Source organism: Oncorhynchus nerka, linkage group LG14 (assembly GCF_034236695.1).
Source record: "Oncorhynchus nerka isolate Pitt River linkage group LG14, Oner_Uvic_2.0, whole genome shotgun sequence".
Lineage (NCBI taxonomy): Eukaryota > Metazoa > Chordata > Actinopteri > Salmoniformes > Salmonidae > Oncorhynchus > Oncorhynchus nerka.
The window spans coordinates 76,692,536-76,707,780 of record NC_088409.1 but is presented as its reverse complement, the minus strand read 5'-3'; the positions used below and the strand labels follow the sequence as shown (position 1 = coordinate 76,707,780).

Here is a 15,245-nt window from a genome sequence, read left to right as displayed (position 1 = left end):
CCAAATACAACAGTGAAATGCTTACTTACAAGCCCTTAACCAACAATGCAGCTCGAAGAAAAAAAAGTGTTTAGTAAAAACTAGATAAGTAAAACATTCAATATAACAGTAACAAATAATTAAAGAGCAGCAGTAAAATAACAATAGCGAGGCTATATTTAAGGGGTACCAGTACAGAGTCAATGTGCGAGGGCACAGGTTAGTTGAGGTAATTGAGGTAATATGTACATGTAGGTAGAGTTAAAGTGACTATGCATAGAAAATAAACAGAGATTAGCAGCAGCGTAAAAGAGGGGAAGGGGGGATGGCAATGCAAATAGTCTGGGTAGCCATTTGATAAGCTGTTCAGGAGTCTTATGGCTTGGGGTAGAATCTGTTAAGAATTCTTTTGGACATAGATTTGGCACCGCTTGCCGTGCGGTAGCAGAAAGAACAGTCTATGACTAGGGTGGCTGGAGTCTTTGACAATTTTTAGGGCCTTCCTCTGACACCACCTGGTACAAATTCCAAGATGGCGTAGCAGTAAGTTGTCCTGTCGTATCGTCTCTCTGTAAATATCGTCTCTTTTTCGTTTTAGATATTTTTAGATATTTTTTTTCTTCGCATATCTTTAAAAACATTTTGCTAAACCTAAGCTTCCAAATACTCATCTGCAACCCGCCAATGTAGCTACTTTTCCTAAAGTAGTTATATTTACTTCGGAACCGGACCCCCTCAACTGAAGCTAGCCAGCTAACTACCAGCTATGCTAGCGGTCTTCAGCTAACCGGTCATCAACTAACCTTTAGCTCGGAAAGCTCTCGCCAGTTCGAACAACGCGACGCTAACCAGAGCATAACGGACCTATTTAATAATTTTTTTATTTTATTTTTTATTTTTTACCCCCGGATTCCCACCACAAACGGAACATTCTTCAGCTGGATCTTCGCAACTAGCTATCGAGCTAAACAGCAACCCTGGTTGATTACTCCTGGCTAGCGTTTCCACCCACGTAGCTTGAAGCTAGTCCGGCCAGAGCTCCTAGCATACTCCTGGGCTACAATACCTTGACTACGACCGGTCTATCGATATCACTGCATGAAGAGGAATAAACAGACTCACCCCATCGCAACGTCCTCCAAAGGCTAACTCTCTAGCCCTCGCTATCTCCTTGCTTGCTAGTTCGGCATGCTAACTGCTAGCTTGTTTAGCCCAGGTCCGCTAACTACTACCTTGTTTACCCCGGCCTGCAAATCTGTTAGCTTGTTAGCACAGGCCTGCTAACCGTCTGCATCGCCGCGTCCCAAAATGCAGTGGCCCATATGTACTCTATCTCTTCCCGATTTTTTAAAAATTTGTTTATACCTTAAAATTAAAGTGTTTATACCAGTAATTTTGTATGTTGTTCTCCTGCCATTGGAGGACCTTGAGTCAAGCTACGTGGTTTGGAATTAGCTAGCTGGATAAAAACAAATCATATTTTGGTCATGGTTGAGATGATTTGGGTTAATATAAGTAATCTCCCTCTTATTGGATACAGATCAGGATGATAACAACAGCATGTCATTACACAACCTCTGTTGTTTTTCTTGTCAGTAAGCTTTAATTGTGTTGGTTTCAGCCACCCTTATTTTTCATATGCGGCATCATTCAGCCTTCCTCTGTGGCAGTGACTGCCATCGGACAAACACAGCAGATATAATATTGTGGATGGCGTAAAATACAGACCAGCTCTCACTAATAATGAAAAGGGATGGGTAGCATCCTTTGCGTGTGAAGAAATTGCAGAGAATCGGCCAGAAGAGCAGCTGGCGTGTTTGTCATGTTTCTTAGAAATGGACATGTTCAAATGTCGCTCCCCAGAGGGGACACTCAGAGGAAAGTGCTATTTATAGATAAGTCTGAATAACTTGTCAGATTTATGTTTGGACGGCTTGGCTTTTTCTGTGGCTTTGTCCTGTAAACTTGATTCTATTGTCTTGTCCTTGGAGAAACAAACAAATAAATGATTTATCCAAGAATAAATTCATGGAAGTTGGTTGACAATCAGCACTTCCACTTGGAATTAGAACAAAATGTCAAAGCCAATATCCACTTGTGTCCTGAATAACTATACATGTGAGCTGTTCTCTTGCCACACCCACATAACAAACTATTTAAATTCCCCTCATTTCCTGCCTGTGAACTAAAATGTATCTCTACATCATCAGGGCTACAACTCTGAGGAAAACATCCAGCCAATGGCAGCTTTGTCGTTCCCGACCCCTGCCCACTGAAGCGCCATCATCCCATCCCAGTCCTTCAATGAAACCCATTGTTTAACAATGAGAAGGGCCATTCTAATACTCCCTGCTCTCCCTTCTTGTTTCTGTAGGAGCCTACCCTCACGACGTGACAGAGCACATGGTCTGGATGCCACCAGCCGCCCTGCTCTGCTACACAGCTAAAGTTCCACTTCAATTCGTCACCAGCCACAGCGCCCATCCCCACCGCTCTCCAAGTTTGTCCAATTAAGGGATGTGTGAAGACTAAGAGGCCAGGGTTACAGACCACATTAGAAAAAAAACTGGCGAGATCCTTGCTAGCTGCAGATGGGCAGAACACTGTTGATTGTGAGTATCTTTATTGCTCTTTGTTGACATAAATCTTAATTTCTCACCAGTGGTAAAGCTGCCATTCTGGTCACACACACCAGTCATTTTCCAAAGGAGCGAAAGTACTGTACGTAGGGAATGCACTGTCTCTAGCCAAAACAGACCACAACTATTTAATTCAACAGAAAAAATATAAAAAAATGGAATGAGTTGTATATCAGGAGGCAGCCATTATGGGGCCAGAGGCCTGCTAATAGGTGTGCAGTTTCTTATCCCTCCGTAAACTACCATTTTTGTATCCACACACCGAGCAGAAACGGTCAGGCTCATGCTGCCCTGTGTCAGGCTCATGCTGCCCTGTGTCGTGTTGCCCTCTGTTTTGTTTCATAGCAGATGAACAAATGCACTGCTGAATGATTTATCAGCATTTTCAGCTGAATTTAAAAGTTATGACAATCACGTCTATATCGGGGACGTGATAAGTGGGAAGATGTAGGTTCGTACAGGGCTACCTCCGCCCCTCCTCCTCTCTGTGCACTATTCCATTTTCACAGGGAGATGTGGGGATGGAGGGATTAGGAAAACGACAGGGGGTGAAATGATCTGACAGATCCACTTATTTCAACCATCTGTGAGCCCCCGGCCCTGATATTATTAGAGCCAGATACCTCCGAGTTGAAGAGGTAGACATTGTCTTGAGAGGAGAAGGAGGTTTGGAAGGAAGATGTTGGTGAATGTCATAGAAAATCAGGAGAAATAAACTTCAGAGGTGGAAGGAGGTGGAGAGGAGTGAGTAAGCTGGCGGATGGAAAATGCCTGTGGGTGCTGCCTGTCGTCTCCTGGGTACGGAGGGAAATATTGTGCTTCTCGACTTAAAAGCCTTGGGCCAGATGAATGCATTCCTCATTCTCCCCCCTGCCTTGCCAGATACAAATAAACAATGCTGAAATAAGTCTGGTCAGCACGCTGTCTACAAAACATACATAAAATAATTTTACTACAGAACCCAAGGAGACAACTACTACTCCTGTTAGGTGAAATCTTAATTGTTAGAAACAAAAGGTACAAAGGAATATAGGATGTATTGTTCCCAGTGCGTAATTGCGCACCCCTAAAAAAAGGTGTCAATACCTTGCCCCTTGATAACCAGCGCACGTATGTTGTAAAAGCGTTACATAGTCGCTGCCCATATCATTGCATAATGCAGAAAATACACAAGAGTACAGGGGCCTTGCTTTAACAAAATTAACGACTTTCACTGTAGTGTCCAAAACGTCTTTCAAGCTGTCAGGCATTCCCTTGGCAACAAGAACCTCTCGGTGGATGCTGCAGTGTACCCAAGTGGCGTCGGGAGCAACTGCTTCCACTCTACTGTCTCCCTGTCATGACTTTTGTGCCATCAGTACAGATACCAACACATCTTGACGACCAAAGTCCATTTGATGTCACAAAGCTGCCTAGTACTTTCAAAATATCTTCTCCTGTTGTCCTGGTTTGCAGAAGAGGATGTCTTCCTTAATTTAGCCCCCATAAACATAACGGACATATACCAGGAGCTGTGCCAGGCCCGGCACGTCTGTTGACTCATCCAGATGTAACGCATATAATTCACTGGCTTGTATGCAAAGCAGTAATTGTTTCAAAATATCTCCTGCCATGACACTGTCACTGTGTTGTTTGATGAAGGTATTGTCTGTATAGTATTTTTTGGCCTTTTCCCACAGCATTGTCCCAGCCATACCCACAGCAGCAGGAAGTGTGAAGTCTTCCACAATAGTATGGGTCTGGCCTGTCTTAGCCACTCGGTAGCTCACCATATAAGACGCTTCAAGCCCCTTCTTGTTAATGGTATCTGTTGCTTTTATACATGTCTTACTATTCAAAAGTCATCTTAATTCTCGCTCAAAAAACTCCTGTGGCTGATTTTTCTAATTGGCATGTTTTGTTTCTAAATGTCTGCGCAAGAGTTTCATCGAGTTGTGAGATAGTACTTTTACACATATAACACACTGTGGCTGAAGAAAGGTACTACTCCCAATATAAGTGAACTCCCAGTCAATGTAGTTCTCATCATATTTGCACCTCTTTGATGGTCCAACGTCCCTGTCTGTTGTTTGATGCTTTCCCGGGTAAGTGGGCAGTAGCTCTTCGGCTGAATCTGATGTCAGTGTCCATGCTAGCTGGGATAGCAACAAATGTAGAATTACTGATGCTAGCATTGGATGTGCTCGTGGAAGTAGAACAACTTGTGCTGTCGACAGGTGTTTGTGTAGTACTGCTGGTAATAGCAGTACTGCTGGTAGTACTGCTGGTAGTAGCAGTACTACCAGTAGAGCTGGTATGTGTCTCTATGGACTCGGGCCTTAATTTTTTAACCATTCATCCATTTTCAAGCAAACGGAATGAGCATCAGCTACGTTTGGCTGCATACGGACCGTTAGTGGAATTCCCGTGAGAGAGTAATGGTTAATGTGATTGGATGTTAATTATTTGACTAGGCTACCTGTATTTGACATTGTGTTGTTATTTTGCTGAAGACTAGATGGTTTCATTATTTGGGGGCAGTGAAAGGAGGCTACTCAGGAAAATCTAAATGGACTGTTTTGGCGTTTCCCCGACGGCATTGCGTACCCCAGTTTGGGAATAGCCGGTTCAGACCAACCAATCTGGTAGTCTCTCGTCAGATTTACAGACTGTGATTGACTGCTGTGAGGGCTAGTTTAGCTCTGCCAATCTGTGGGCCCAGTGAAATGAGACGTTGAAAGAATCCTTCCTGCTACAGACAGATTCAAATGAAGAAAGAGAGAGAGCTGTCACACACACACACTGAGCCCTAGAGCACCGGGAGACCGGGTTGAGCTGAATCAAACTGAGAGGATGTCCTTTCCAGCTTTGCAGAGGACCACAGAGACACATCCGCCCCCACTGTTTTAGAGCAGATACAGAGAGAAAGAGAGTAGAAAAGAGAGGGCTGCAACTTCCTGGCAGCCCAGTCTGCAACCCTTCAGCAACCCTGCTTGTTTATTAACAGCAGAAATACAACATCTGCCCTGCAGACCTGCAGACCCTCGAACCCTGCGATCTCTGCTCCTGTCCCACTCTGACCAAAGCATGTAGGGGTCAATCCTGTTAAATACATAATAATGTTTTAAAGAAGGAAAACAAACTAATTGAGTATTGTGATATAACTCAAAGTGTATTACCTCCACAATGACAAGAATACAGCTGGCTAGCATAGTAATTCCTCACCACTCATATTGTATGTTGGTAGCTGGTTGTTGGAATAAGATGCTGGGTTGCTGCAATGTGCTGGAGATGGATTTTGGAGGGCCACTAATTTCTAATGCTGCTTCTAAGGTCTAAAATATTACATAATATCCCCTTATCACAAATACTGTACATACTAAGATGTTTCCTTAAGTTAGTCCACATCCACCCCAGAAGAATTGCTATCAGATGCAACTGCATTTCCCATTCTGCTGGAGTGTACAGAGTTTCTCCCTTGGCCTGAATGAGAAACACCCCAAAGACAGAGGTTTTTGTGTACAGTTTCTCCCTTGGCCTGGATGAGAAACACCCCAGAGACAGAGGTGTTTGTGTACAGTTTCTCCCTTGGCCTGGATGAGAAACACCCCAGAGACAGAGGTTTTTGTGTACAGTTTCTCCCTTGGCCTGGATGAGAAACACCCCAGAGACAGAGGTTTTTGTGTACAGTTTCTCCCTTGGCCTGAATGAGAAACACCCCAGAGACAGAGGTTTTTGTAGAATAAGAAATTGAAACATAAATTATAGAATGAGAACTCTGCCCCCAAAAGCATTCATTGTATTTCTTCCTGACAGGGAAACATACACAACCATGAAATGTTCACAACTGCATCTAAGTGTAAGAAGAGGGAGCGGTGAGCTGCAGTCTTGACTTCTTATCTGAGATTCATTCATAATGGTGGGAATAAATTCCTAGGCTTGTATCTCCACCGTCTCAGAATATGAAAGGGAAACCAAAGCTTGTCACACCTTTTGTTATTTTCAAATGCTTTTGTACAGCTTTGAAAAACAGCTTGGCATGCTGAAATTAGTGCTGTCTTCACAGCATAACTCTATAGCTAAAAGGTCCTGATTTTAATTTGAAAATCATGACTACCTGACTCCTACTGTAGTTAATAAAAGCAGTTAAAGCAATTAATGCTGAGGGCACATCAATTATGTGATTACTTTAAAGCTAGTCACTACTGTACATTAATTTTTTTATGACATATACCTATTGATTCTTGAAGAAAATCCCTTACGGTATAAATGCCTCATGAGTTTAGTTCAACTGTCGTACACCATCAGAAACCAAAATATAAGCTTGTTTTACTCCAATGTTTGTAAACTATGTAAACGTTTGCAAACACTTTATAGCCTCAAGACATGGATAAAACTATCATTTGTATCTCATGGATGGTCAGTCCTTGCATCCATAGCTCTGTCTATGAATTTCAGAGTGGTTACATTTCTCCAGGCTGATCCCTCAGCATTTTACCAAAACAGAGGCGGGGTGGGCGATTTGTTTCAATTAGTACTGGCTTTATAATAGCAGGAATACATGCAATAACACATATCAATGATATGAGAAGTAATGTACTTTAATCATCGTTTTAATTAAGAGGGTTTTGCCACCTACACTATAGTCAATACATTATGGTCATTTTCTTGAGTGTCAATTCAAGCTTAGGAGATGGAGACTAAAGCTCCATATACAAATAACTGAACTAGACATTTGTAAGTGGCTGCTGCCCTTAAAACACTTTAGATTGCTATTTCTTATGGCAAGAGTGCCACATGGTCTGTCACACATTGCAAATTGGTTTGAAAGGGAAAGGGAACGCATGGATTGGTAGTCACTTTCTTTGGCATTTCTACCAAAAGTTATGTGCTGTTTGTTTATAATGACCCATCCACTCTCTGACTGCACTTAACATTCAGCAAACTGTTTCCAGTAGTTTGAAGGCTAAATTGTGCACTCATGCCATTTTGTAATATACAGTAAATACCCCTACAATACATAGGCATTGATTTATCATCAGTGGCCAAATAACAATTATTACAGTATTATTTAGAACCTGGATCATTCTTTAGTGTGCTGCCGTTCAGGTCTTGGGAGTAATCTGATTCATGTGGGGATTGCAGTTACAGTTACAGTACCTTCAGAAAGTATTCATGCCCCTTGACTTATTCCACGTTTTGTAGTGTTACAGCCTGAATTCATAGATTTTTTTCAACACCCATCTGCACACAACACCCCATAAGGATAAAGCTAAAACAATGTTAGCAAATTTACTGAAAATGAAATACAGAAATATCTAATTTATGTAAGCATTCACACCCCTGAGTCAATACATGCTAGAATCACCTTTGGCAGTGATTATAGCTGTGAGTATTTCTGGGTAAGTCTCTAAGAGCTTTGCACACCTGGAACACACTTAATATGTTGTGAAAAGTGTTGAAGAAATGTAATGATATGTGATATTTTAAATTGTATATACAGTAACTGCCTTAATGTTGCTGGACCCCAGGAAGAGTAGCTGCTGCCTTGGCAGGAACTAATGGGGATCCATAATAAACCCCAGGAAGAGTAGCTGCTGCCTTGGAAGGAACTAATGGGGAACTGTGATAAACCCCAGGAAGAGTAGCTGCTGCCTTGGCAGGAACTAATGGGGATCCATAATAAACCCCAGGAAGAGTAGCTGCTGCCTTGGCAGGAACTAATGGGGATCCGTGATAAACCCCAGGAAGAGTAGCTGCTGCCTTGGCAGGAACTAATGGGGATCCGTGATAAACCCCAGGAAGAGTAGCTGCTGCCTTGGCAGGAACTAATGGGGATCCGTGATAAACCCCAGGAAGAGTAGCTGCTGCCTTGGCAGGAACTAATGGGGATCCTTAATAAATATAAATGCAAATTGTACAATATTATTCTTTAAACAATTATTCAAGCTATGTCAAGTTGGTTGTTGATCGTTTCTAGACAACCATTTTTTACTGAACACAAATATAAATGCAACATGTAAAGTGTTCAATTTTCATGAGCTGAAAAAGATCCCAGAAATGTCTTTGTGCATCCCTGTTAGTGAGGATTTCTCCTTTGCAAAGAAAATCCATCCACCTGACAGATGTATCATATCAAGAAGCTGATTAAACAGAATGATTATTACTCAGGTGCACCTTGTGCTGGGGACAATAAAAGGCCACTCTAAAATGTGCAGTTTTGTCACACAACATAATGCCACAGATGTCTCAAGTTTTGACGGAGTGTGCAATTGGCATGCTGACTGCAGAAATGTCCACCAGAGCTGTTGCCAGAGAACTGAATGATAATTTCTCTACCATAAGCCTCCTTCAACATCGTTTTATAGAATTTGTCAGTACGTCCAACCGGCTTCACAACTGCAGACCACGTGTATGGCATCGTGTGGGCGAGCGGTTTGCTGATGTCAACATTGTGAACAGAGTGCCCCATGGTGGCGGTGGGCTTATGGTATTGTCAGGCATAAGTTACAGACAGCGAACACAATTGCATTTTATCAATGGCAATTTGAATGCACAGAGATAACGTGATGAGATCCTGAGTCACATTGTCGTGCCATTCACCCGCCGCCATCACCTCATGTTAAAGCATGATGATGCACGGCCCCGTGTCGCAAGGACCTGAACACAATTTCTGGAAGCTGAAAATGTCCCAGTTCTTCCATAGCCTGCACACTCACCCAATGAACATGTTTGGGATGTTCTGGATAGACGTGTACGACAGCTTGTTCCAGTTCCCGCCAATATCCAGCAACTTCGCACAGCCATTGAAGAGGAGTGGGACAACATTCCACAGGCCACTTTTCAACAACCTGATCAACTCTATGCGAAGGAGATGTGTTGAGCTGCATGAGGCAAATAGTGTTCACACCATATACTGGCTGGTTTTCTGATTCATGCCCCCTACCTTTTTTAAGGTATCTGTGACCAACAGATACATATCTGTATTCCCATTCATGTGAAATCCATATATTTCAGAAAACTGTAACCAGACCACTCAGGAATATTCAATGTCGTCTTGGTGAACAACTCCAGTGTATATTTGGCCTTGTGTTTTAGGTTATTTTCCTGCTGAAAGGTGAATTTATCTCCCAGTGTCTGTTGGATAGCAGACGGAACCAGGTTTTCCTCCAGGATTTTGCTTGTGCTCAGCTCTATTCCGTTTTTTTATCCTAAAAAACTCCATGGTCCTTGCCAAGGACAAGCATACCCATAACACGATGCAGCCACCACCATGCTTGAAAATATGTAGAGTGGTACTCAGTGATGACTTGAATTGCCCCAAACATAAATGCTTTTTATTCAGGACATTAAATTAATTTCTTTGCCACATATTTTGCAGTTTTACTTTAGTGCCTTATTGCAAACAGGATGCATGTTTTGGAATATTTTTTATTTTGTACAGGCTTCCTTTTTTTTACTCTATCAATTAGGTTAGTATTGTGGAGTAACTACAATGTTGTTGATCCATCTTCAGTTTTCTCCTATCACAGCCATTAAACTCTGTAACTGTTTTAAAGTCACAATTGGCCTTATGGTGAAATCCCTGTAAGGTTTCCTTTCTCACCGGCAACTGAGTTAGGAAGGAATCAAATAAGGAGTGAACCTGTTCAGTCTAATTCATGTGAGGCGGTGCTGCATGGATGTACCCCAGCACTAGTTGGCAGTATGCTAAAGTACCTGCACACTGTAATCCCTGTAAAATAAGATAACGAGTCCTTTGCTTAGGCGTTGTGCTGTGAGGTGCTGCCTGTGACATCCCATAGACCTGCTGCATGAAGCGACTTAATCTCACTGCAGCAGATCACAGCCTCACAGCCAACCATCACACCCCAGGGCAAGTCAGAAGGTGGAGGTAGTGGAGACAGCCAGCCAGATCTGAAACACAAAACTCCCAGATTCTCTGCATCTCATAGAGGCCGACCGGGGGAGATGGATGCCCAACTTTTCGGCAGCTGTGCAGGGTGCCCCGCAGCAATACTTCAGTAACAATCCCCGCTAATGCAATCTCATGTCAGCTACTTTATTTTCTGGTTCAACATATGGCCACTGTGTTACGGTTTATGGGGTTCGAAAACAAGGGATTGGCTCTCAGGCCCCAAGTGATTACTAGACTTCTATAACGCAGTGGGGTTGAAAACCAATTAGCACATAGCATGCGTTGCTTCTTTTCTAATTCAAATGTACTGTAACAATGTACTGTGACTGTAATGTACTGTAACTGTTGTAATACAAAATAAACTGCGACATTAGTAATGAGTCAGAGTTAGGATGAAGAACTGCAACATTATTAATGAGTCAGAGTTAGGATGAAGAACTGCGACATGATCAATGAGTCAGAGTTAGGATGAAGAACTGCACCATTATTAATGAGTCAGAGTTAGGATGAAGAACTGCAACATTATTAATGAGTCAGAGTTAGGATGAAGAACTGCACCATTATTAATGAGTCAGAGTTAGGATGAAGAATATGGAATGTAAAGTCAGACTAAGTAAGGTACACTACATACACATATGCACTCGAGCAATTTGAGCCGTGGAGATTTCCCTCATAACTCAGGGATCTGTGTATTGTTGAGCCTGGAGAAACCTTGAATCTCCTCTGGCCCTGAGATGTGTAAAATCAATCTGTTCTCTTCAGTTTGAGCCCTGTGAATTGGAAAAGGAATTACAATATATTCTTGAGCGGCAGCAGACCCTTTTCATTCTCAGAGTAAAGGTCTTTACCACAATATGGCAGCCTGCGAGAAAATAGGAGCCGTTCCCCTGCCTAATGTGTGCATTCTACTATTGCATTCCCCACCAGACAAGGACAAGCTGGGCAACAGAACATATCCACAGCTGTAATCCTTAAACAGTGCATACTGTCAGTGTCCACATAATCCCCTTAAACATACAGGATTATTATATTATTGTAATTGTATGAATGATTTGGGCTGACTTGTCTGCAATGAGTTGAGTACAATCAATACCACAGCACAAATCATTACTCTAGTATAATAGGTTAGGGCCATGGGGTTAATAAACATATACTCAGAGTAGATGCATTCATTCATCAAGCTAAAAGAGGCAAGTATCATTTGTGGCAATCCAGGAACAGGATTTACAGGACATTTACAGTGGAAAATGTTCAGTGAATATAACTCTTATTATACTCACCACCCACCCACTCAGACAGATATGTGCATAGACATAGCATGTAGATGGCATCTGATGAAGAAAATAAGTGACTGCATAATAATCACAATGATCACACATTGCCTCTGTGGCATTGGCAATATTTCAGTGGAACATCGGATTCATATCTCAAGCACGGCATACATCAAGTCAGAATCCAAATCGTTGGATTTGTGTCACTTAAACAAACCATGCAGGGGAGGGGGGAAAAGAGCATTTTAATTGCCCAATCAGGAGGCCTTAACGGAGGGAAAAGTACCATGTCTGCAGATATAGGATTGTGTGATTGAATGCAGCGCTGATGGCACCTGATTACAGTTGCCGTGGTCGCATCCATAACCTTCACTAACTTAATTAAAGTGAAATGTTCTACCTCCATCCCCTGGAATTTACGTCTGGAAGTTTTAATTGAATCCATTTCCACTGGTAATTCTGCATCCCCTGGGGTCCTCGTTAGTGCTACTGGGTCCCCTGGGTGCACCATGGTTTAGCCTGCCGGCCAGACAGACTGCATCCTCCCTGCTCCCACAAGCCAGATAAATCTTCTGTAATAGACAGTGTGAAGGAAGGAACAATTGTCCCGCTGTCTTGATTGTGTGATCCTATCGCTATACTCTAGTTTCCAAGGGTCTTTCCAAGGGGATAGGGGTTGGAGACAGAGGGTCCATGGAAACAAAGGCTTTCATTAAGAAATCCTCTCAGATGTTTCAGGGCCACCTGGTCGTGAAGGGGAATGTTGCCATGGTTACACTGGTGCATGATTCTTTGTTATCTATAGACTACCAGTTAGTCAAACTATTGAACAATCCCATGGTTTACCTCTAGTCCTTGTACTGTATGCATCGGATTATCCTAGTCTCACTTACAGACAATCAAATTAGATAGCTATCTCGAGATTTGATGATGGCTGGCAAAACTAGATTATCCTGACTTGAAAATAGCCTCTGAGTTTGTTGGAATTGCCAGAGGAGGGCATGTGATCAAAGTGAGCTCTCTGCAAAGGCATCTTCCAGCCGAGTCAGTGACAGTATACTGTTCTGTAGCATCAGCAGATGCCGAAATTCTGTCAACACTGTTCTGCATGTGTCATTTTTCTGTCCCCCCCAGCGCTTTGGAATGTGACTCTGTGTATTAGATTGCACCCCTGATGTACAAGGACAGCAGAGGTAAAAGGGCTGACAAAAATATGCCAACCAGTCGGAAATATGAGAGGGCAAAAACAGTGGAGTAAAGAGAGATGAGCGTTGAAATGTCAGAGGCCCCTCGTTAAGAAGTGACTTTAAATTGAAGTCAAGTCATTTTCAGTTAGGCCTCTGGATTAACTAAACAAATAGGACTTATTAATTAACGCTTACATCCAGTGTGACACTTATTTGGCATTTCACCAAGCGTTCTCAAAATGCTTCCCCATTGCTTCTCAAAATGTTAAAATGCCAGTCTGTGCAGAGTACACTTTGAAGTTTCTGAGCAAATGCCTCAACTCTATATTCTCTAAACGGTCTATGGATAGCTGACAACGTCACTAAAACGATGTGCACGTTTCAATGGGCCAGAAGGCTGTGTGTTGTTGTGATTCTGGATGGCCAGATAACTAGAAACTATGAAAAGAAGCTGTCATGTGTGGAATCGCAGGTGGCTCGTTTGAGCTAGTTTTATCTTGTTCTTGACAACATGTCTTGTTTTGAGGTATTTTGACTGACGTCACTTCGATGCTAATATGGCAAAAAAAATTGCTTGCTAGCTAACCAACAACTGTAACAATGTATTTGAGAGACAAGCGCTCATTGTGTAAATGTATATCTGTTGTCAATTAAAATCGAAGATGAAATATAGTTTACAAACCCTGTCAGTTTTGCCCCATAGTTAGGCACGCGTCGGTTTTGTTGCTAAACAATCAACCTGTCTATTAATTGCTGAAACTGTGTCAGTTGCGCTGGATGAATTGGCTACAGTAGGTTTACCTGAAAGAAACCATTAAAAAAAAAATCTCTCTCTTTATCCTGCAGTGCTATAAGGAGAGGCTAGGCATTTCTTTATACAAAAATGGTTTATATAAAGGTCACTCAGTATGGTCAAGTGACATTTATGACATTTTGCAAAAGAGACCTTTGTCTCAATGGGACTCCCTGCTTAAATAAATAAATAAATAAATATGATGGTTTATGTTGTGTGCAATGACATGACATGTTTCTTTACTGAACAAAATAGATGGTGGCCTTGCTTTGACTGTAATGTTTACTACTGAGTAGCTTGATAGGCCAATCCCATGCCCCCCATCATTCTGCTTTGACTGTAATGTTTACTACTGAGTAGCTTGATAGGCCATGCCCATGCCCCCCATCATTCTGCTTTGACTGTAATGTTCACTACTGAGTAGCTTGATAGGCCATGCCCATGCCCCCCATCATTCTGCTTTGACTGTAATGTTCACTACTGAGTAGCTTGATAGGCCATGCCCATGCCCCCCATCATTCTGCTTTGACTGTAATGTTCACTACTGAGTAGCTTGATAGGCCATGCCCATGCCCCCCATCATTCTGCTTTGACTGTAATGTTCACTACTGAGTAGCTTGATAGGCCATGCCCATGCCCCCCATCATTCTGCTTTGACTGTAATGTTCACTACTGAGTAGCTTGATAGGCCATGCCCATGCCCCCCATCGTTCTGTTTTGACTGTAATGTTCACTACTGAGTAGCTTGATAGGCCATGCCCATGCCCCCCATCATTCTGCTTTGACTGTAATGTTCACTACTGAGTAGCTTGATAGGCCATGCCCATGCCCCCCATCATTCTGCTTTGACTGTAATGTTCACTACTGAGTAGCTTGATAGGCCATGCCCATGCCCCCCATCATTCTGTTTTGACTGTAATGTTCACTACTGAGTAGCTTGATAGGCCATGCCCATGCCCCCATCATTCTGCTTTGACTGTAATGTTCACTACTGAGTAGCTTGATAGGCCATGCCCATGCCCCCATCATTCTGCTTTGACTGTAATGTTCACTACTGAGTAGCTTGATAGGCCATGCCCATGCCCCCATCATTCTGCTTTGACTGTAATGTTCACTACTGAGTAGCTTGATAGGCCATGCCCATGCCCCCATCATTCTGCTTTGACTGTAATGTTCACTACTGAGTAGCTTGATAGGCCATGCCCATGCCCCCCATCATTCTGCTTTGACTGTAATGTTCACTACTGAGTAGCTTGATAGGCCATGCCCATGCCCCCCATCATTCTGCTTTGACTGTAATGTTCACTACTGAGTAGCTTGATAGGCCATGCCCATGCCCCCCATCATTCTGCTTTGACTGTAATGTTCACTACTGAGTAGCTTGATAGGCCATGCCCATGCCCCCCATCATTCTGCTTTGACTATTCTGTGTTGAAAGAGATACATTCATTTATACTATCTTTTCATTTAGACTAAAAT

At 42.6% G+C, this 15,245-nt stretch overlaps 1 protein-coding gene across 3 annotated transcripts in view; it reads left to right on the top strand.

Moving 5' to 3' along the window:
* The window catches only part of LOC115141918 (galactosylgalactosylxylosylprotein 3-beta-glucuronosyltransferase 1), a 135,687-nt gene that overhangs the window by 77,333 nt on the left and 43,109 nt on the right, over positions 1-15,245 (top strand). For all 3 annotated transcript variants that reach the window (XM_029681309.2, XM_065000434.1, XM_029681310.2), the window contains exon 2: positions 2,354-2,591. The gene's annotated coding sequence lies outside the window, so the exon portion shown is untranslated. The remainder of the gene's footprint in view (positions 1-2,353; positions 2,592-15,245) is intronic.